Source organism: Phodopus roborovskii, unplaced genomic scaffold (assembly GCF_943737965.1).
Source record: "Phodopus roborovskii unplaced genomic scaffold, PHOROB, whole genome shotgun sequence".
Taxonomy (NCBI): domain Eukaryota; kingdom Metazoa; phylum Chordata; class Mammalia; order Rodentia; family Cricetidae; genus Phodopus; species Phodopus roborovskii.
The window spans coordinates 25,595,564-25,614,957 of NW_026126433.1; positions in this window are offsets into that span (position 1 = coordinate 25,595,564).

Sequence of the window (19,394 nt, forward strand, 5' to 3'; positions counted from 1 at the left end):
GTGGGGAGGTGGTGGTGGTTGTCGAAAGGATTGACAAATTGTTTTCCTGGCATAAACAAATACTTGAGTGATCAAGTAAGACAGGAGACCAAGCTACAGAGGAAGGGGGAAAAATACAAACTTTATACAAAAAAGGAACTCTCTTCCTGCTGTCTGCAGATTTGGATGTAGGACTCTCAGTTATTTCTCTAGCACCATTCCTGCCTGCACGCTACCATTCTCCCCACCATGATGACAATGGGCTAATGCTCTGAACCTGTAAGCAACCACCAATTAAATGCTTTCCTTTATAAGAGTTGCCATGGTCATGGTGTCTCTTCACAGCAATAGAACACTAAGACAAGAAGCTTGAGTCACAGAGTGAGATCCCATCTCAAAAAACAACAGCAACAAAAATCAACAAACTCCAAGACAAAAATGGAGAAGAGGCTGTTTTCCTTCACAGTTTTCTGCAAAATGCTCACCATGGCTCTGTGGTCCAGCATGTCCACTTCCTCTGGTGCTGAAGCTCAGTCTGCTCCAGAGTTAATAGAGATGTGAAGGTGAAGGCACTCCTGAGATGTACTTATCAACACCATTCCTATCCTAGTCCCTTGGCATTCTGAGGAATTGATGTAAGCAGCAATGTGGACCAACGGTTTCCAAATATAGACTAATTATGAGCAGCAAAGAAAGAGTTAGTATGGACTACAAAAATGTTCAAGAACTCCTTCCCCAAAATGCAGTGCAGCTTCTGTGTGTGTGTGTGTGTGTGTGTGTGTTTCTTCCTAACAATTTCTATGTACCTATGTGGATAAAGAATTACCCTTAGTTTTGCTGTCTTTTATACTTTTTGGCATTGAAAGCATCTTTATTTTATAAAATGATAGCAGTAGTAAATATGATTTTAATGCTTTTATTTGGAAATGAAAGATTGTTGATTCTGTGTTACTAAGTGAGAATTAAGAAAATTTTGCTAGGCTATGACTTACAAATATGGAAATTTTATGGCACAAAATGTCTCCCAAAGCTATGTTTGTTAATTGGAATATATATGATAGGTAAGTGAACAACACACACATAAAAGGAAAAATTAAATCAATCACTTTGAAGAAAAGAACTAATCAATATTTTGGAGGACATGGTCACAAATAAATTTTTTAACCCAGCCTGGATTTCATTATGTTTCTATGACAATTTACATTTTTGATATTTAGAAATGAAGCTGTGGTACATAAATTAAAAATAGTTGGTAGGTAACAGAGCATTACTGGAAAAATTTCAGGATCAGTGTAGGAGATGAGCAGGCCAATGACCGCCATGTCAATGACATTTAGCACCTGCTAACACCCCAGTGATGGTCTTACAGAATCACTGTGTCTTTTGTTCACATTGCCTTAACAGTTTATTTCAGATGAGGCTTCCAGCTGGCAGGCGAAGAATGAAACACAGAATTATAGAAGTGGAAACAAATATATAGCTAACTTAATGAAAGGTGGAGACCCAAGCAGCCTGTGATTTGGTCTAAGATGCGAGCGGGGAACTGATTACATATTTTAAACATCTGTGCCTATATGCAAGCAATTGTAGAACCTGGTGTCTTAGTCAGTGTTGTTTGTTTTGAAGAGACACCACGACCACAGCAACTCTTAGAGGAGAATGCGTTTAATTGGGGCTTGCTTACATTTTCAGAGGTTTAGTTCATTATCAACATGGCAGGTTCTTGAGCAGTAGCTGAGGGCTACATCCTGATCTGTAAGTCAATGGGGGTGGGTGGGTAGGAGACAGAGAAGGGGGGGTGGGAGAAAGAGAGAGACAGACAGACAGACATACTAGGCCTGGCATGGGCTTTTGAAACCTCAAGGTCCACCATACTTCCTCCAACAAGGCTGCTCCTCCTAGTCCTTTTAATCCTATTGGACAGTTCCACTCCTTGGTGACTCAGCATTCAAATATTTGAGCCTGAGAGGCCATTCTTACTCAATTCACCACACCTGATGAGGAATAAAGTGTCACTTTATCACCAAGATTTTGATGAGACAAAGGAGAGCAGAGTAAAATTGGAGATTTGGTTCTTGTCTTCATGGAATGTTTAGTCTAGTGGGGGTGCCAGAGAAAAGAAAACAGCCAATAAAGGATAGTACATCCTTCTTGAGGATGATTTTGTTTTCCCACACAGTATTAGTTTATTGTACAAAGCCAAGGATAGGGTGCCAAGGGGGAACGTGGGTCATGGAGAGGGGTTATCATCTGAATGAATTCACTCTCATCAGGACCCTGTAAGGATCACATTTTACGGGGAAGGACAGATATGTGGTACAGAGAGGTTAAGTGCATTATTCTAGGTCACAGAACCAGCAAGTGGCTGATCTAGACTCTAGGGTCCACCTTCTTCTTCATGCCTATCTATTGCCTATGGAAACAGGAAAGGGAAAATGAAGCTTGGGAATAGGATTCCTGGGTAGATACTTTAAATTCTGTTTTCTCCAAATCACCTCATAATACAAGATTTAAATCCACAAGCAATGCAAGCCCACACGTGTGTCTTGTGCATATACTCCCATGTGGACCTCTGCTCATAGGGGCTCAAGTACTGGCTGGGTTAGACTCTTATGGATTTCTGCATCAACAAATCTATTCAAAGAGTTCAGAGGGTTTCTTTTTTGTTGTTCTTTTGACTATTAACTATTTCTACCCATTTGTCTACTTGTCAATCCATCCTATTTTCTTTCTGGCTCCTTTGTGTCTTAGGACCAGGCTATTTTGGTTAGATTTCTACTGTTTATTTTCCCTCTCCTCCAGCTGGCAGGCTCTGCTTTCTCGTGGTCAGACATACTCTTCTGGGAAAGGAGGTGGCCTCTTCTCTCTTTTTCTCTTCTCTGTTCTTGAACATTAATTGTATTCCCCATCAGAGCAAATACTGTGTGGTAGAGCAAAACCCTCCTCGGGTGTGGTTAGTTGATCAGAGCTAGAGTAATTTTTACTGGAAGTAAGACCTGCCTGGGAAGGGAAAAGAAGGAATAGGAGCTTAATAATTTATTTAAAAGTGAGCTCAGACACTCAGTTTGTGTGGGGAGAGGGATATGTAGACCTTACATTCTACCGAAAAGCTGAGGCCATCTGGTTTCTGATTTTGCTTCTTAGCAATCTTTTGTATCTCTGAATGATTAGTATTAATTGCCCTTACCTAAATGCAAAAATGCCCTTACTACAGTCATTGCTGTCATAGCAAATCAACACACACAGCAGTGATTTAGCACAGATTTATTATCACATAGTTCCATTAGCTGGAGGTTTCGCAGGAGTTCTTGTGGGCTAACATTAAGGTGTTGGTTGGGTTGGTGCCTTCCTAATACTCTAGGAGAGATCTGTTTTCCTGCTCCTGTGGCTCCTTGGGTTGCCTTCAAGTCCCCGTGAGTGCGGTCCTGACATCTTATACCTTTGAGGTGGTTTTCAGGGTTCCCAACTGTATTCCTTGGTTCTTGGCTTCTTCCTTCATTTCAAAGCCAGAAAACAGGGGTCAAGTCTCTGTTATGGGTTGAATCTATCCTACCCTTCATCTGTTTCGTCTCTCACCTTCCCTTCTGTGCCATACTTCAACTTGAAAACAGATTTGTTTTCATTTTATTTGCGCGTGCGAGCATGTGTGTGTGTGTGTGTGTGTGTGTGTGTGTGTGTGTGCCTTTGCTTGCAGGAGTCCATGGAGACTAAAGAGGGTGACAGATCTCCCTGGAGCTGGAGTAAAGTCCATGACCTACCTTACAAAAGTGGTGGGAATCCAACTTTGGGTCCTCTGCAAGAGCAGTAAGGGCTATTCCGTGCTGAGCCATCTTGCCAATTCCCTGGACTTTCACTTTTTAAAATGTATGTTATGGGGTTGGTAAGATGGCTCAGTGGGTAAAGCTGTGTGCTATCAAGCCCAAGAACTTGAGTCTGGTCCTAGGAACCCACATAGTAGGAGGAGGAAATTGATTTCTGCAAGTTGTTCTCTGACCTTCACATGCACCCTGTGGCATGTGCACCTCACTCCAAACAAGTAAAAGTATAATAAAAAAAGAACATGTTACTGGAATGTGTTAGAATGTCACTGTCCAGGTAATCCAGGATTGGATTCCCATCTCTAGGACCTTCACCTCCTTTGTCAAATCTGCTAAGTCCCCTTTGCTGTGATGGGTAACACATTCACAGGTCCCAGAGATTAGCCTGGGATATCATGGGGGTCATCTTTCTTCCCACCACACACACCTGGGCTTACCTACCTTCACAAACACTTTTATATCTTGCCTTGCTTTCCTCCCTTCTTCCCTATGTTCTCTGTCATTCCCATGTTTATTTCTTTATTAAAAGCAAAGTTTTACTCTGGAGGTGCATACTTATGTGACTGGAACAGCATTGGACACTAGTAATATAAAGATGAGGGTGGAGTTGGTAGAGTGCTTGCCTAACTAGCATTCATGAAGTTCTGGATCCTATCTCTAGTGCTGCATGAACCTACCACTGTTCTATAGTCCTAGCCCTTGGGAGGTGGAGACAGAACTCAAGGGTCAAGGTCAGCCTTGGTTAAAAAGTGAATTAGAGCGTGGAATATTACGGCAGCTGTCCTCAAATAGCTTACAACTGGATGGGAGAATTTAACTAAAAGAAAAAATAATTTTTAGAATATGTTTCTTATATATCAAGTCTCTGTAATGCCCCCCTTTATTGCTCAACTCTTCTTATACTCAAAATAGAATAAATATTGTAACTGGAAACAGAAAAGAAGGCTACATTTGTGGGTGACTGTGTATATCACTTAGGAAACCCTGGGGAGTTTATGTAAGTGTATCACAGATGCAGTGTGATATACTTTCTTTCTTTCCTCTCTACCCAGAAAGGTAAAATTTCAGGGATGTTCATCCACCCTCAAACTTTCCTTCCTCCCTTTCTACCTTCATTCCTACCTTCCTCCCCTCTCCCTCTCTCCCCCTCTCTCCCTTCCTCCCTCCCTTTCTCTCTCTGACAGAGTTTCTCTGTGTAACAGCTCTGGCTGTCCTGGAACTCACTTTGTAGACCAGGCTGGCTTCGAAATCACAGAGATCTGTCTGCTCCTGCCTCTGCATTGAGTGTTGGGATTAAAGGTATGCACTACCACCACCCAGCTTGACTTCTTCCTTGCTTGCTTGTTTAGTCTCTGCTGTGTAGTTTCCTCTCCCTCACTCCAATATCCCCGTCTTGATATTGCTTGCCCTTAAAGCTAAAACCCTTCTTACTCCAGCCTCAGTTCTTGATTCAGTTTATTCCAATAGATATAGAGCTCTTGTACATCCCAGGTACTTATCTGGTGCCTGGGATACAAAAATGAAAGTGTTCTGTTCTTTAAAGCAAAAGCTGTTATTGTGGCTTTGACAAGTTAGTTATATTCTGCTATTTGACCTCTTTTTATTTCATTGATTTAGGCTGAACCTTCCCAATCCATTCACTGCACAGATCCTCCCATGGCTGAGCTATTTCTTCTCTGAGTCTTACAGGGCATCTGGCTGAATCTATAGAAATGACATTCTGGCAAGGCATTCTCAGGATCAGGAGGCAGAGATAGGCAGATCTTTGAGTGTGGAGGTCAGGGTGATCTACATTATTGACTGTCAGGATAACCAAGGCTATATAACTGGAAGACTCCACCTCAAAACAAACAAACAAACAGGAAAAACAAAAAGGATTCTGCTTGTGTATAGGGTGCAATGATGATACTCTTGAGCCTGATGTCCTCATGTGTGAGACCTGCATCATTCCCAGCATCTCTGGGAATCTGTTTGAGGATGCTATATTTTTAACTTAAGTAACAAAAATGTATTGAGAAATTTTTTGGACGGTGGTTATTTCCTCCCTACTCGAAGAAAGGGAAAACACTATCTGAACCCCACTGGACCAATAGAAAGAGGGGAGAAAAATCATTTCCTCCAAAAAGTCTGGTATTTAGACTCCTCCATCCAAAAAGGTTCAAGAGGGTAGGTACAGAGAGCAGAGGAACCATCTTACTATGCTGGGGTGCAGGTGAGATGTGATGAACCTTCTAACTAGCTCTTCAAAAACAGGAGGAGAAACACATTTACTTTCAGTGGGTGGAGTTCTTAATGACCATGTTCATTTCTTACTCTTAACGAGGCTGCCATTTCCCCTGGATAGATTTAGCACTAGAGATGCAAATCTTAGACTCCATTCTAGCCCTGCTGAATTGGAAACCTGGGGGGGGGGGCTGGGGCTCTTAGTACTTCAGCAAACACTCAGAGGACTTATTTCAACTTGAGCTTGGATATCTTGTTCTAAGCCAAGGTTCAGGTGCCTACCAACAGCTTCAAGGTTAGTCATGTGTGTCTCCCTCCTCATCCACACTGATCTTTCTTTAGTGTTTGACTCTTGTCAGTGTTCATCTTTTTTGAGTTCTGGACTGCTACATTTGTCCACCTTCTCTCTACCAGAGGGTTTTTTTTTTCCTCAATCGTTGCTTGGCTCTTAATTCCTTTAAATATGTTAACTTTTTCAGGATCTTCCCTGAGTCCCTTCCTCTCTTCTCACTGTTGTTGAGGGATTCCATTTATTGCCACCAACTCTTGGTTTCAATAGTGAGCTCCTGCCTTCCCATCTCCTCTTTATCTTCTACCCTGAGAGAGTTCAACCAGTCCATCCCCCAACCACAACCAAGCACAGTACAGGTTTTACTGGCCTAAGGCTGCTCTTCTGTCTAGGTCTCTCAGCATTTATGATTAGTTCTCAAATGACAGTTATAGTCATTCTCACATCCTCCCCATGCTCAGCTACTCTGAATTCAGCCCCCCTGCCAAATCAAGTCCTGTTGATTCAGCCTCTGCAAATCTCCATAGTTGGTTCCTTCCCATCAAGTCCATTGTCTTACTTGGACATCCTCTCTTACCTTTGAATTCAAGGTAACTTATGACTAGCTTCACCTTCTTCCAACTCAGTATCTTCTTAAAACATAGCTCTAAGGATCAAAGTGACCACCACTTTCTTAGAGAGATGACCCACTGCTTACAGACAACTTTCTTCATTTCACCCAGGCCATTCTTTAGCCTTGGGTTCTCCATCTCAATCATTTTTGCTGGTCAAAATCTGCCTGAAGCCATCAGTGTACAGGAATGAGGAACCTCTTCTAAGAGGGCTTCCCTGACTTCCCATTTGGAAGTCTTCCTCCTCAACTCCTTCCAGTTTCCATAGTGATTTGAGTACCTCACTCATTCATGTGAGGCATTAGCACACCCTGAATCTCCATCCCTTCCTCCAATTATCTGTCCCTCAGTGGCCTGGAAGCACATAGTAGGTTCTCAATAGTGGTTATTATGTGGATCTGACTGTGTTTAAATGGAGTACCATTTTAGGCAGCAGCAACACAATGATGTGAGCATCTATGGAGACAGGAGACTTGACAGGTTGTGGGGGGGAAGCAGTTCATCTCTAGGGACAGTGCTGGTCACATCCTTTGGCAAGAGGCTTGACTGAGGAATATTAGCTTGTGGAAGGAAGGGTGGTTCCCTAGACTCCAAATCAGTCACTTTTTGCCCTCTACATCCCTCTGCATGCCACCTCCCTCCTGAGAAAGCCCTTGCTTGAGATCTCTTTTCTCCTTATTAGCTGTGCTTGTTGGAGTATTCCCCAGCTGCAGCTTCCTTTGGTCCAGGCTCCCTTCCACTGTTTGTTTATTTATTTCCTTGTCACCCTCTCTCTCTGGCTGTGGTTGTAAACAGAGCCAGTGACTGTCAGCCTGGGGCTTGTGCAGTGAACCCATGGCATGAACACTCTAGAATCCCTGCTGCTCAAAAGCAGCTCTGGGAACTGGCCCAAGCTAGCCAGAAGGTTGTGCTCCTGGCCCTCAGACTGGAACTTTACACAAGTGTCCTGTAGTAGTGTGGCACATTCTCTCTACTCTTCTGAACCTCTTTCTTGACATCACAGGCCCCTGGTGACCCATTGTGCATGTGGCAAGGGGAGCAGTCTAGCTTGCCTCTACATATGGCGACAAAGGACACTGCACATTTCTTGCCTAATACCCATCCAAGTCTAATATTTTCCTCCTCTTCAAGAAAGTTGGTGTAGCGCTTAACACGAATTGCCTGTCCATTCTAAATGGCTTTTCTAGTTACAGGAGAAGAGAGGGGCAACCTTGAAGCTAAGTCAGGAATGTGGGGCTGTGTTTCCCCCTTCCCCTCGTCACCAAGCATGCTTCTGCAAAAGCAGACCACCCTCTCTCTCCCATGTTGGTGTTGGTGACTTCAGTCACACCCTTATGCTTTCTGCTCCCAGCAGAACTTCACAGAGCCACCAGCCCCTCAGAGGTGGTTGCCCGTTCAAGCCACCAGCAGAGAGCCTGCCACACAGGCATTGCCATCCTGTTGGAGCCTGCGGCCCTCCCCCAACTGCGTGGCTGCGCATCATCTGTCAGAGTGCCCCTCTCCCCTCCCTCTGCCTCCCCGCCCCCTCCCCTCCGCTGACTCGCTAGCTCAGCTCGCTTGCTCTTTCCCTTTTCATGAGATGCAAAGCCTGGCACAGAGCAGAGCACTCCCGAGCAGCATGTAGCAGGAGCTTTTCTAGGGGCCCGAGGTGAGGCGGCCACGGTCCACCACTCTCACCCATGTACCAGGTGAGGACTGACTTTGTCACTCAGGGCTTCACCGAGCCATGCCCAGCTGGGGCCGACACCAACCACATCTTCCCAGTTGCGCTGCCCACCACCAGACAGGTAAGAGAGAGCGACTGTTTCTCGCAGGGCCTGGTGGATCCCTGGACAGGCCCGCTGAGTCTTAATGGGAGGAGTAGGACAGACAACCGAGAGCAGAAAGGCACTTCCCTCCTGTCATAATCCCCACTTATCCTCTATCAGCTAGTCCAGGCAGGGCAAGCCTGCCACACTGGTCCAGAGCAAGGATGCAGGAATACCTCTTTTTCCTAGTTAGCAGAGGATGAGTTGCAAATGCTTTCTTTTTCTTTATTGTTTTATCCATGTCTACCTCAAGTCCTTAGGACCCCTGAAGTCTGCTTTCTTGCTGACAGGGATCCTGTTTCTGGCCTTAGATTTTTTTTTTGGGGGGGGGGTCTCTGGAAATGACAATTGTCAGTTGATGTCTGGATGGTGCCACAGGCTCCTTATTTTTAGTTCCATTCATGTCTTGCTCAGCTGCTGTTTGGAACTGGGGTCGCCCGCACAGCAGCCTGGCTGCACATAGCATCTGTCTTGTTTCTAGTTAGTCAAGCAGGGCTGCTTGGCTCTGCTGGTGACTAACACTAGTGACACATTCCAATGCAAAGGGACTTACAATGACGAGTTGGAGAGAGATTAAAAAGCATCTGAAGGTAAGAATTCCTAAGTGGCAAGTCAGGGCACAAGAGGTGAGAGGTCTCTGGTGTGCTAGCTGGAGATTTTTTTTTTTTTTTTTTTTTTTTTTGAGACGTGGGGGAGCGTTGCGCTGGGGAAACAGTTTTTCTTTCTGTGTTAGAACTACTTGACACCCTTCCACTGTCTATGTATCGAAGACCAGCCTTTCAGGACCCTGTGTGCTCTGACTTTTCGAGGCTGGCCTCCATTTGCAGCAATGCACGAACACTTAACTTAGCCTACAAGGTGGCTTTCTTTGGGGCCACTTGTTCTTACTGGTCTGGAAACCTTTAGGGTTTTCTTAGAGGATGCAGGGATTTCTGGGAAGTGGGGGCATGATAACTGTTGATGAGGTCATAATAGTGATTTGGTAAAGTTAAACCTGGACAAGCAGGCAACGTGGTATCATGATATCATGCTGATGGGGGCTGTCATGATCCTTTGGGAAATCATAGCCCACAAGTCATCCACTTAGTAGTAGTCTAGTCTTTATTAACTGCTGTCCCTCTGCTCACACTCAGAACAGTAGACTAGTCCCTCTGCTTACACTCAGCAGGCTTCTTGGAAGGACTTTGTGTCAGGGCTGGGGTTTGGTGGGAGTGGGGAGTAGATTTTATGGTGGCCTACATCTCAGTACCACCAGGCCTAGGTGAGTGCTTTGGGCTATCAGACCATTTTAGCTTTATTTTATTCTTATTAGTTTTTTTTTTTTTTAAATGTAGTGCTTGAATTAACTAATTTCCTCTTGCTGGGACAAGATCCCTAACAAAGGCATCTTGAAGGAAGGGTTTGTTTAGGCTCACAGTTTGAAGGTGCAGTCCATCATGGTAAGAGGACATGGTAGCAGGGATATGAAGCAACCTGTCACACTGTGTCTGCAGTAGACAGCAGAGGGAGAGATGAATGCTGGTGGTCAGCTCATCACCTCCTTTTTATTCTGTCTGGGACACTAGCCCATTGCATGATGCCACCCATAGTTAGAGTCAGTTTTTCTACCTCAATTTACCAGTTCTAGACATGCCCAGTGGTTTTTCTCCTAGACAATTCTAGGTCTTGTCAAGGTGACAATATTATTCATCACAAATGGAACATGAAAACCTATGCTGATTCTGTTTATTAAACCTTCTGCTAATGGTGGCAAAATCTTTCTCATGGGCCAGTGAACTCTGATCTGGAGATGATGGGTCCTTAGCCACAGTGACCGTCTTAGGAATGCCAGGATACTCACACGGCAGATGCTCAAGAGTATGGCTGGCTGCTTAAGCCTATGAAAACCCTCCTTCCCAAAACTGTGGGTCTCAATGATGCAAGTGGACATGTGGAGGATGTGTGGGAAGGAGGGAAAAACTCTGGTGATCCTGGATTGTGGACCTTCTAGAGCCATTGGCTGGATTTCCCCAGGGCCCTTCACTTTGGTAATGTGAACTAGGGACAATCACAATTGTCCACTAAAAGGAGTAAGACAAAACAGCTTCCTGTGAAGGAGATGTACTGAGAAATTTTGCTGGGGCTTTTTCTTTGTCATGAAGTTTAATCTTTACTTTCTTGGGATAAGCTGAGGCCCAATGAGGTTAAAAACCTCTGTCAAGTTCAGCTGAAAAGCGATGTCACTTCATAAGTTTTGACTATACTGCACGAGTGAAAGATTTGTGATATGCAACCACATTACACCTGCAAATATTTTTCCTGATTTTCTTTTTCCTGCTGTTGTGAGTGAACCCAGGATGCCATTTGTGCTGATCCAGCACTCTACCTGAGTGAGCTACATCCCTAGAGGCAGAATATTTATCCTGTGAGTCCTACCACAGACTCTCTGGTAGTTTTTCATACCTTCTTCATCCAAAAACCTACATCCATCCCTGGAGATGCTGACATGGCCCTCTTGCTCTGCTCTACTACTTGTGGTTAGAATTCCGCCATCTAGAAATACTAACACTCTCCCTGGGGTTATTGACTGTGTTCTCTGCTGCAGTTTCCAACAGTTTTTTGAAAATTCCAATAAATGTTCTAAGAGAAGAATGTATTGGAAGGGCCGAATGGGCTTAAGGATTTCTTGCCAAGTCCTTGTCTGTCAAGACAAAGTGTCAGTGAGAATTTGCTTAGCACCTCTGTACCTCAAGGTTCACCCACACAGCCTCATCCCTCCTCCCACCCCCAGCACCGACACTAATGTGAGCATCTACCTAGAAGTGAGGCATCTCAGGCAGGGCACTCATTTCCCAGAGGGCTCTGGATTCGGAACCACACCCACGGGGGGGTGGGTGGGGGGGTGACCATTTCCAGGGTCCCAGTCTGCACAGCACTATTTCCTGTGGTTACAGCTGTGGCAAACTCTAATCCAATTCTAGGTCCTGATGGCTGAGAGCTTCAGACCACCTGGATCAGCAGAGCTACCCCTCTGCTAGGATGATACTGGGATGGGAGAACAGGAAAACCATTGCCTGAAGCCAGTAACATAGAGGGTTAGAAAGAGTTTATATTCAGTGTGTGTGTGTGTGTGTGTGTGTGTGTGTGTGTGTGTGTGTGTGTTGAAGCCACTTCTGCGCACAGCTGTGGAACCCAATGGCAAATGGGTATGCTTTTGTTACTTCCCAAGAGGGGAATAAATTGATAATCTGGGGCTGTTAGACAGGGGACCAGAGTCACATTTCAACTGTGGCAGTGCCTGCTGCCCTGGCCTTGAAAGCCAGGTCCCCCTACTTCCTCATCCCTGGCTCCACTGCCCTTCCCACTACTGCAGCCCCTGCCTCTATCCCTACGTGGAACTGGGCCTCTGCCTTGTTTGGTAGGATGCTTATAGGACTTCATGCTTTCTTGAGGATGAATAATTTACAACCCATGTCTGCTTGACATTTCTACGGATTCTTGTGCAGTGATGTAGGAAGTTTGCTTTGCCTTAGTAACTTTAATTTCAGAGATTAAAAAAAGGAGCAAGATCCTAAAGAAAGGTGAGCCTGGCATGAATAGTAGAATTATAGCTTTAACCCATATCACCAGTGCCTGAAAGCCTGTGGCATTTTCATGACTCCATGTTGGCCAGCATTCTGCTCTGAACCAAGACATGGTCTCACTTGCCTTATTACTCACAGGCTCAGGCCAGTTGTACACTAAAGTATTTAATTGGTGTCAGGTACCATGCTAAGTTTGGAGAACATAGAGATGAAATATCTTTTGCCCATGTAATGCCGTGCATGGCACATTGTTTGCCATAAAAGCGATCCTTAAATGTCAGTTGAATGAAGGAATTAGTAATGAATACATTTCTGTGTCCTTGTTGAACTTGGGGTCACACAAGAAGAGAATTACGGGTAATGTGGTTGACAAACATTACCAGGAGCTCAAGGACATAGAGGGTACTTGCTACACAGGCTTCCTGAGTTCACTTTCAAGGATGAGTTGGGTTTAGGCAAGTCGAGAGAATGCTAGGCAGATGGACTGGAACACAGAGAGCTGTGTTCAAGAGAGTGAGCACTGGGTAGGTATTTGTGTTGGAGCTAGAAGCTCAAGCCAGGGAAGTGATGGACAGCTCTCCAGGAAGGCAAGACCCAGGTCTGAGGGAGTTTGTGTAATGAGTTCTTTACTAAGCTTGAACTTTATGCTTAAGCTATGGGGGCTTATAAGTTGGGAGGAAAAGGGAATAATCATATTTGGGACTTAAACATAGGATTGTGTCTACAAAATAAGAGCTGAATTTAAAGCCACTGACTGGGTTGCAGAGAGCAGATGCTGTGAGGACATCAGCTAGGACCATGAGGATATGAGTCAGGCTAGTAGGGATGCAAGGCAGGAAGATAGAGTTGAAAACTATGAAAGAAATTTAATCAGCACAGTTTGATAATTGGTTAAAGACAGGAGCTGAGAGAAAAGGAGTTACCTCTAATTATGTCTCTATTTTTGGCTTGAATTACTCAGTAGATGTTGGTATCAAAACATGATCTCACCAATGCCAGAGGGAACCAAGGGCTGTGTGTGTGGGAGAGGATGACAGGATGGGACAGTAGATAAAATAGGTCAGGAAAGGGGGATGTGATATGCTTGGGTTGTAGGTCTATATTTGTAGTTGTTGCACCTGTGGGCTACCAGAGGACACTATTTGGTAATCCACAGATTGTAGGAATCTGTATGACTGGGAGAGGGGTCAGAGTTGGAGAAATGGTCGGTGCACCCAAAGGCAGTGAGGATGAGATGACTCAGGCAGCATGCAAAGATGGCAGGGCAGAAAGTCAAGGTGAGAAAGGAGGTGTCTATGGGATGGGCTGGAGGAGCCAGCCAGAGAGCCAAGGAGAAGGGCTGTCATAAGATCATCAAATAACCAATCATTTCCCACATCTTCCTAATTATCTCATCAAATTTATTTTTTTATCACTTTTGACTGGAATCAGGACCCAATATAAGGTCTGTGTATCACATTAAAACATAATCATTGATAATCATTGTCCAAGAGATGAGATTGTATAGCGGTGTCTTCCAATTTTATGTCATTTTCTCAGTGTTCCTAGTCTTAGGAACCCCAAGGAGCATTTGCAGACTTAGGTACCAAAGCCTCTGAGATTCAATTTTAAAATCCCTTTCTAGAGACAGTTAGAAAGGAGAGTACAAAGACAGGAGAATAAAAAGGATAGGAAGAGGAAAAGCCTGTGATGAGTAGCTAGGTGACAAATGGAGGCCCAAGAGGGACAAAAAGAAACAATAAAGGCAACAAAGGCCAGAGGCGCCAAAAACCTCACAATGTATTATCTTTGTATCACCTTGGTGAGTGAGTGGTAAAAACTGAATCTTTAAATAATAACACTCTATTTCTGTTGCACCTTTCCTCAAACAGCTTGTTAAATAGCTGAACAGACATCATGTAGGTAATTCCTGTGTCAGGCAAGGAATCTAATTCCCGTTTTAGTTGGTGATAGAGCCAACAAAAACACAAAGGTGCTTCATGGTGAAGGGCCACTTGCAACCTGTCGAGCACTGTGGAAAATACCCTATGCCGTTACCTCACTTAACCCTGATGACAAGCCTGTGACACTTGGTATTGTTGTTGTCTTTGTTATACCCCCACGATGATCATCCATCCAGAATGAATCACAGTCATGTCTAGAAAGTGATACTGCTGTGACTGAGACTCCAGGCTATTAAACCCACTGGACTACCCTTCAGCTCTCTATAGTCTCCACTAAATTGATAATCTTCCTTTTTTTTTTTTTTTTTTGGTATATACTGACTCACTGGCAAAGTTCTATTTAAAAGAAAGCCATAATCACCCCCAAATATAATAACAGAAAACCATGTGCTGGCACTTGCAAAGCAGCCACAGAATTTTTCACTTAGTTTTTGTACTCACCCTGGAAAACAGACAGGGAAGGTGTGTTCACTTGAGCTTTATGATGAGAATTTTGGGGAGTGTGGGAAGTGTTGAGACAAAGATACTTTTTAGCTCCTGGTCCTTCTTCCCAAGGGCTGGTCTTATGGGTAAGGACCACTGTGTCTGGAATTAAAGTTCACGAGTTCTTAGTATTGCTGGTTGGTGATCACAGTACTAGTGCAGGCCGTTAGCTAGTTAGCAAGAATGATGTCTGACGGCCCTTTGTTTTGTACTTCTGTGTTTTCCTGCAAACCTCATGGATTCTTAGCATGAGCTGCTGACCCTTCTCCCTGACCCCATGAGGTCCCTTATGGGAACCCTAGAAGGTTATTACAAATTGAGTATCTGGATGCTGGAATTGATGGACACGAAAGGGGCTCCTAATGCTCAGAGGAACAAGCGTGAGATGCATGTTTTTGTTGTTGTTTTAAAGTAGAATTTTGGGTCAGGTGTCCTCTTTCTGTCCTGCCCTTCACTGTGTCCTTCCAGTCTCCATGGAAACCCCAATCAATGCAGCATATGTTGATTCAGGTTTCTACTGCTACTGGGAAGCCGAGCAGTGGAAATTGCTTTTAAAAGATTTGGGGAAGAGCTTGAGAATGCTGACCAGAATTCAAATCTGATATCCAAATGACTTTTATTAAAAGCTTTGACTGTGGTGCTATCCGAGGTGGTATGTTGATTAAATAAATACACAGGGGCATTTAGCAATAAACCTCTTCTATCATAGCTTTTTAAAATATTATAGTGCAGTTTTTAATTCCTTTTATCTTCAATTTAATTATACTCTCTGGCCTATGTGGCAATGCCAGGTGCCCCCTTTGCTCCTGATTAATTCTTCCATGCACAGATAGGGCTGTTGAGACCATTTATAAAGGCCCTCTGTTCCTGTGCTACTGTCCCCTAAAGCTATTAGCATTCTGTGGACTTCTGTCCTGACCAGGAGACTGCAGAAGTCTTAACACATTTTGGCCATAAGGAAGGCTTAGTGATTTTTCTTCTTCTTTCTTCCCCACCTCCAAGAATTCAAAGCAAGGGCTGGCAAGATGTCACTTGCCACCAGCCTTGATGATCTCAGTTTGATTCTGGGACCCACATGGTGGAAGGATAGAACTGACTCCTGCAAATTGCCTTCTGACCTCCATGTATGTGCTGTAGCATGTGCATACCACATCCCCTAAATAAGTAAATAAAATTAAAAGATTTAAAAGAACTCACAAATGAGAGTTAGCCAGAGTATCAAGCACGTACTCTGTATGAAACGATGGGAGTTGGGAGCAAAGGGAGTCAGTCAGTCTTAGAAGCTGTCTTTCTGGAGTGGAAATCAATTTGGGAGGATTGGAAGCCAGAAATGAAATGGATCACTAGACTGTGATTCAGGCTGTCAAAATGAAACAGCAAGGCGGTGGGACTGGGATAGAGTGACTGCTCAAATTGAAGTCCTTCTGAAGAGCTCGGGAGGAGAGCTTTGAGCTCAGAGGTAAAGGGGCTGGCAAAGGAGCTGGGAGTTAAGTAAGATGCAGATGCAGGGTGGGACTATCTGAGCGGAGGGAGCAGGTGCATGGGCGTGTATGTATGTATTTGAGAGAGCAATAAAACCAGGACCAGCTTATTATCAGGCAAATAGAGGAGCTGCAATGGAGCCCATCAAAGAGTATTATACAGATGATCTGCTTATGGCGTCTGTTCAGTGGGTAACTGAGGTTTGTGGGTGGGGCGGGGAGGAGTGGGACAGGGAGATCTGTGCTGGGAGCTGAATAACCTCTGTGCCAATGGATGGGAGGGAAATGAAGCTAAGGAATAATTCAGAAACACAATGATCAGATTGAAACACCAATTTAGAAAGAGGAATGAAGAAGATGCCAGAAATATCTGCACTTGTTACCCCAGGGATGAGGATGCAGTGATGTCATGAGCAAACAGAGGGTGCCCTGCAGGAAGGAAGGGAGGGCTGAGAGCAAGGTTGCTGGGGGATACCTGGAGCCTGTGGACAGAGATGCATGGAGCTGTTCAGCAGAGCCCTGTTGGTGCAGCTGGTGCAGCGGGTCTGTGCCTGGAAAGATGGGGGAGGGGGACACGGGGTGTGCTTTAAAATGGAAAGAGCAGAGGGGTTGTTGCATTGCCTATGGAGCCAAATCAGGGTTGCTCATCACAGCTTTCATGGGAAAATCCAGAAGTTCGGGCCAGTTTTCAGCCAAGAAGTCGGGATCAGTAGCCACAAAAGCTTGACATTACCGGCCATGGCTCTAAGCCCCCGGGGGGAGCACAGAGTCCACGTGGGCAAATTCTGACCTCCTAGAACTATACAATTTTTGTCTTTTCCTGCATCATTAATCCAGTAAAGAAGCCCATGGTAGAATACTTGACTCTGGAGCCAGCTTAATGTTTACCCTGGAGATTGTGCTGTTGTATCTTAAGACAGTATCTTCCTCTGTACCCAGGCTGGCCTCAACCGTGGATCTTCTGTCTCAGCCTCCCGGGTGCTGAAATGCTACCCCATTTCCCCCGGAGTTCTTCACACAAGGTCTCTTTGGAAGCTAAGGGTGGGGTCCTCCCATAGTCAGGGCTGTATTAGGTTTGCCCTCCTCAGATCGGGTATTCTATGGTTCCACACTAACGCCTGGGAGTGTTTTGGTAGAAACTTTCCTACTAGTTTTGAATATCTTCTTTTCCCAGTGTTCTCCATGCCTGTCTGTTTGTTCCCTTTGCACCCTTTCCTTTAAAGCTTTGTTAATTACGGTATCTTTCCCAAAACGTTTGACTTATTGCCTTCTCAAGACTGCACTATTTTTATGGCTAATTGAAGACACTGATATCTGGTTCATATTGATCAGCGTCTGCCCAGACTCAAGCCTGTCTGCAGTCTCACCCCATTCCCTGACATCTTTCTTTCATGTGTATCAGACCCTGAGAAACCCTGTGACCCATATGAGCCCTGCTGGAGAAGAGAAGGCTGAGAACATCACATTTGTGCAAGAGGAAGGGGCATGGCAGACACCAGCTCTGTTATTTATAAATGACTTGTATCTGTTTTTCCACCTGAGAAAGGGGCTGATAAAAATGTTAGCTTTGTTGTAAGAATTAAACTAACTCAAATGCAAGGGACAGTGTCTAGCACACATGGAATGACCCTTAAACATTAGCTCTGTGGGAACCCCCACCACTGGCCTTAGGGTATAAACATATCTTGGGTAAGAGAAGTATTTATTCATGGATTATTTTTTTTCTTAGTGCACAAAATACCAGGAAAGTCTCTAGAAAGTGAAAAATTCTCTTTCAGCTTAACTCTGAATTCTAGCTAGCATCATTTTTCAAGGTATCTCATTTGGTAACATGAAGGCACTTTTGCCTAACAGAGGGATGCTATGGACATTATCAGAGAGAGAGAGAGAGAGAGTGAGAGAGAGAGAGTCACTGTGGGGGCAGCATCAGGATTTCTATTTCATCTTAGCACCAGGCAATGAATAATTACAGTACATTAATTTCACTGTCAGAACATGGGTCATGCACCAGTAGATGTGCTCAGAGATACCATGTCCCAGCATGACACAAGAGCAAAGGCTCCCCTGTCAGAGTTGTTGCCATTGTGTACTGTGTCATCACATCCAGCCTCAGCTTCCTCACCTGTGACATGGGGGTAATAAACTTTCTAACTGTATTATGTGAGATTGTTGGATGACAATTCAAGATAATGTTTTATACTTGGTTTGTGAAGGTGAGCCTACTGCCTCAGCCTTGTGGGTGCTGTACCACCAGCCTAGTTTTGCTTTAAACATTTAATACATGTCAAATGAGCTGGGCCAGTTGGCACAGGCCTATAATTCTTGCTATTCAGAAGGCTAAGATAGAAGGACAGCAGTTTCGAAGCCTGCATGGGCTACAGAGTCAGTTTAAAGCCACCCTAGGCAACTTAAGGAGATCTTGTCTGAAAAAGAAAAAAAAAAAGGTAAGAAGAGGTGTTGGAAATATAGCTCAGTGGGAGAACCCTTGCCTATCATATATAAGGCCCTTGGTTCAGTCCCCAACATTAAACAACAACAAATCAAATAACAGAACTGATTACCTTTATTATAATGCCTTCACTTTCTATGGAAATGTCTTCTAACTTCTGGCTTGAGAAACCACTTGTCACAAAGGCCAGGTGTATTTGGAGCTGGTTCCTGAATGGACATGGCAACAGCCATAGGGACTGAGAGTGTAATGAGGAAGAGAAGGCAAGCTTTATCCTAGAGGAGTCTGCAAACTTCAGCGTGTGTTAGAATCCCCGGGCATGCTGGGTCCCACCAGTAGTTTCTGCCATCAAAGGTCTCTGCATTGAGGCTTGAGCACTGGCATGCCCATCACATTACCAGGCGATGCTCAGACTGCCAGTCTGGGTACCACTTTCAGAGAACTAGGACAAACAGGAAGAATCTTCCTTTTGGAACAGAGCAGGCAGTGTGAAGATCTATGTGGGTATAGAGGTTTGGAAATAATATTGAGGGGGGAAAAAGATAGAAACATAGAGATGATGAGCAGTTCGGGCAGAACAAAGGAAAAAGTCTCACTCCATCACAAATGCAAGTCGGGGGAAGTTGCTAGGTGATGGATGAGGAAAGAGAGGTGAGTTTCTACTGTAGGAAAAACCAGGTGAGAGGCAGGGGTTGGCAATCTGCACGTTCCAGAAGGCAGAGGTGGGAATTTCTCATTAAAGAGTGG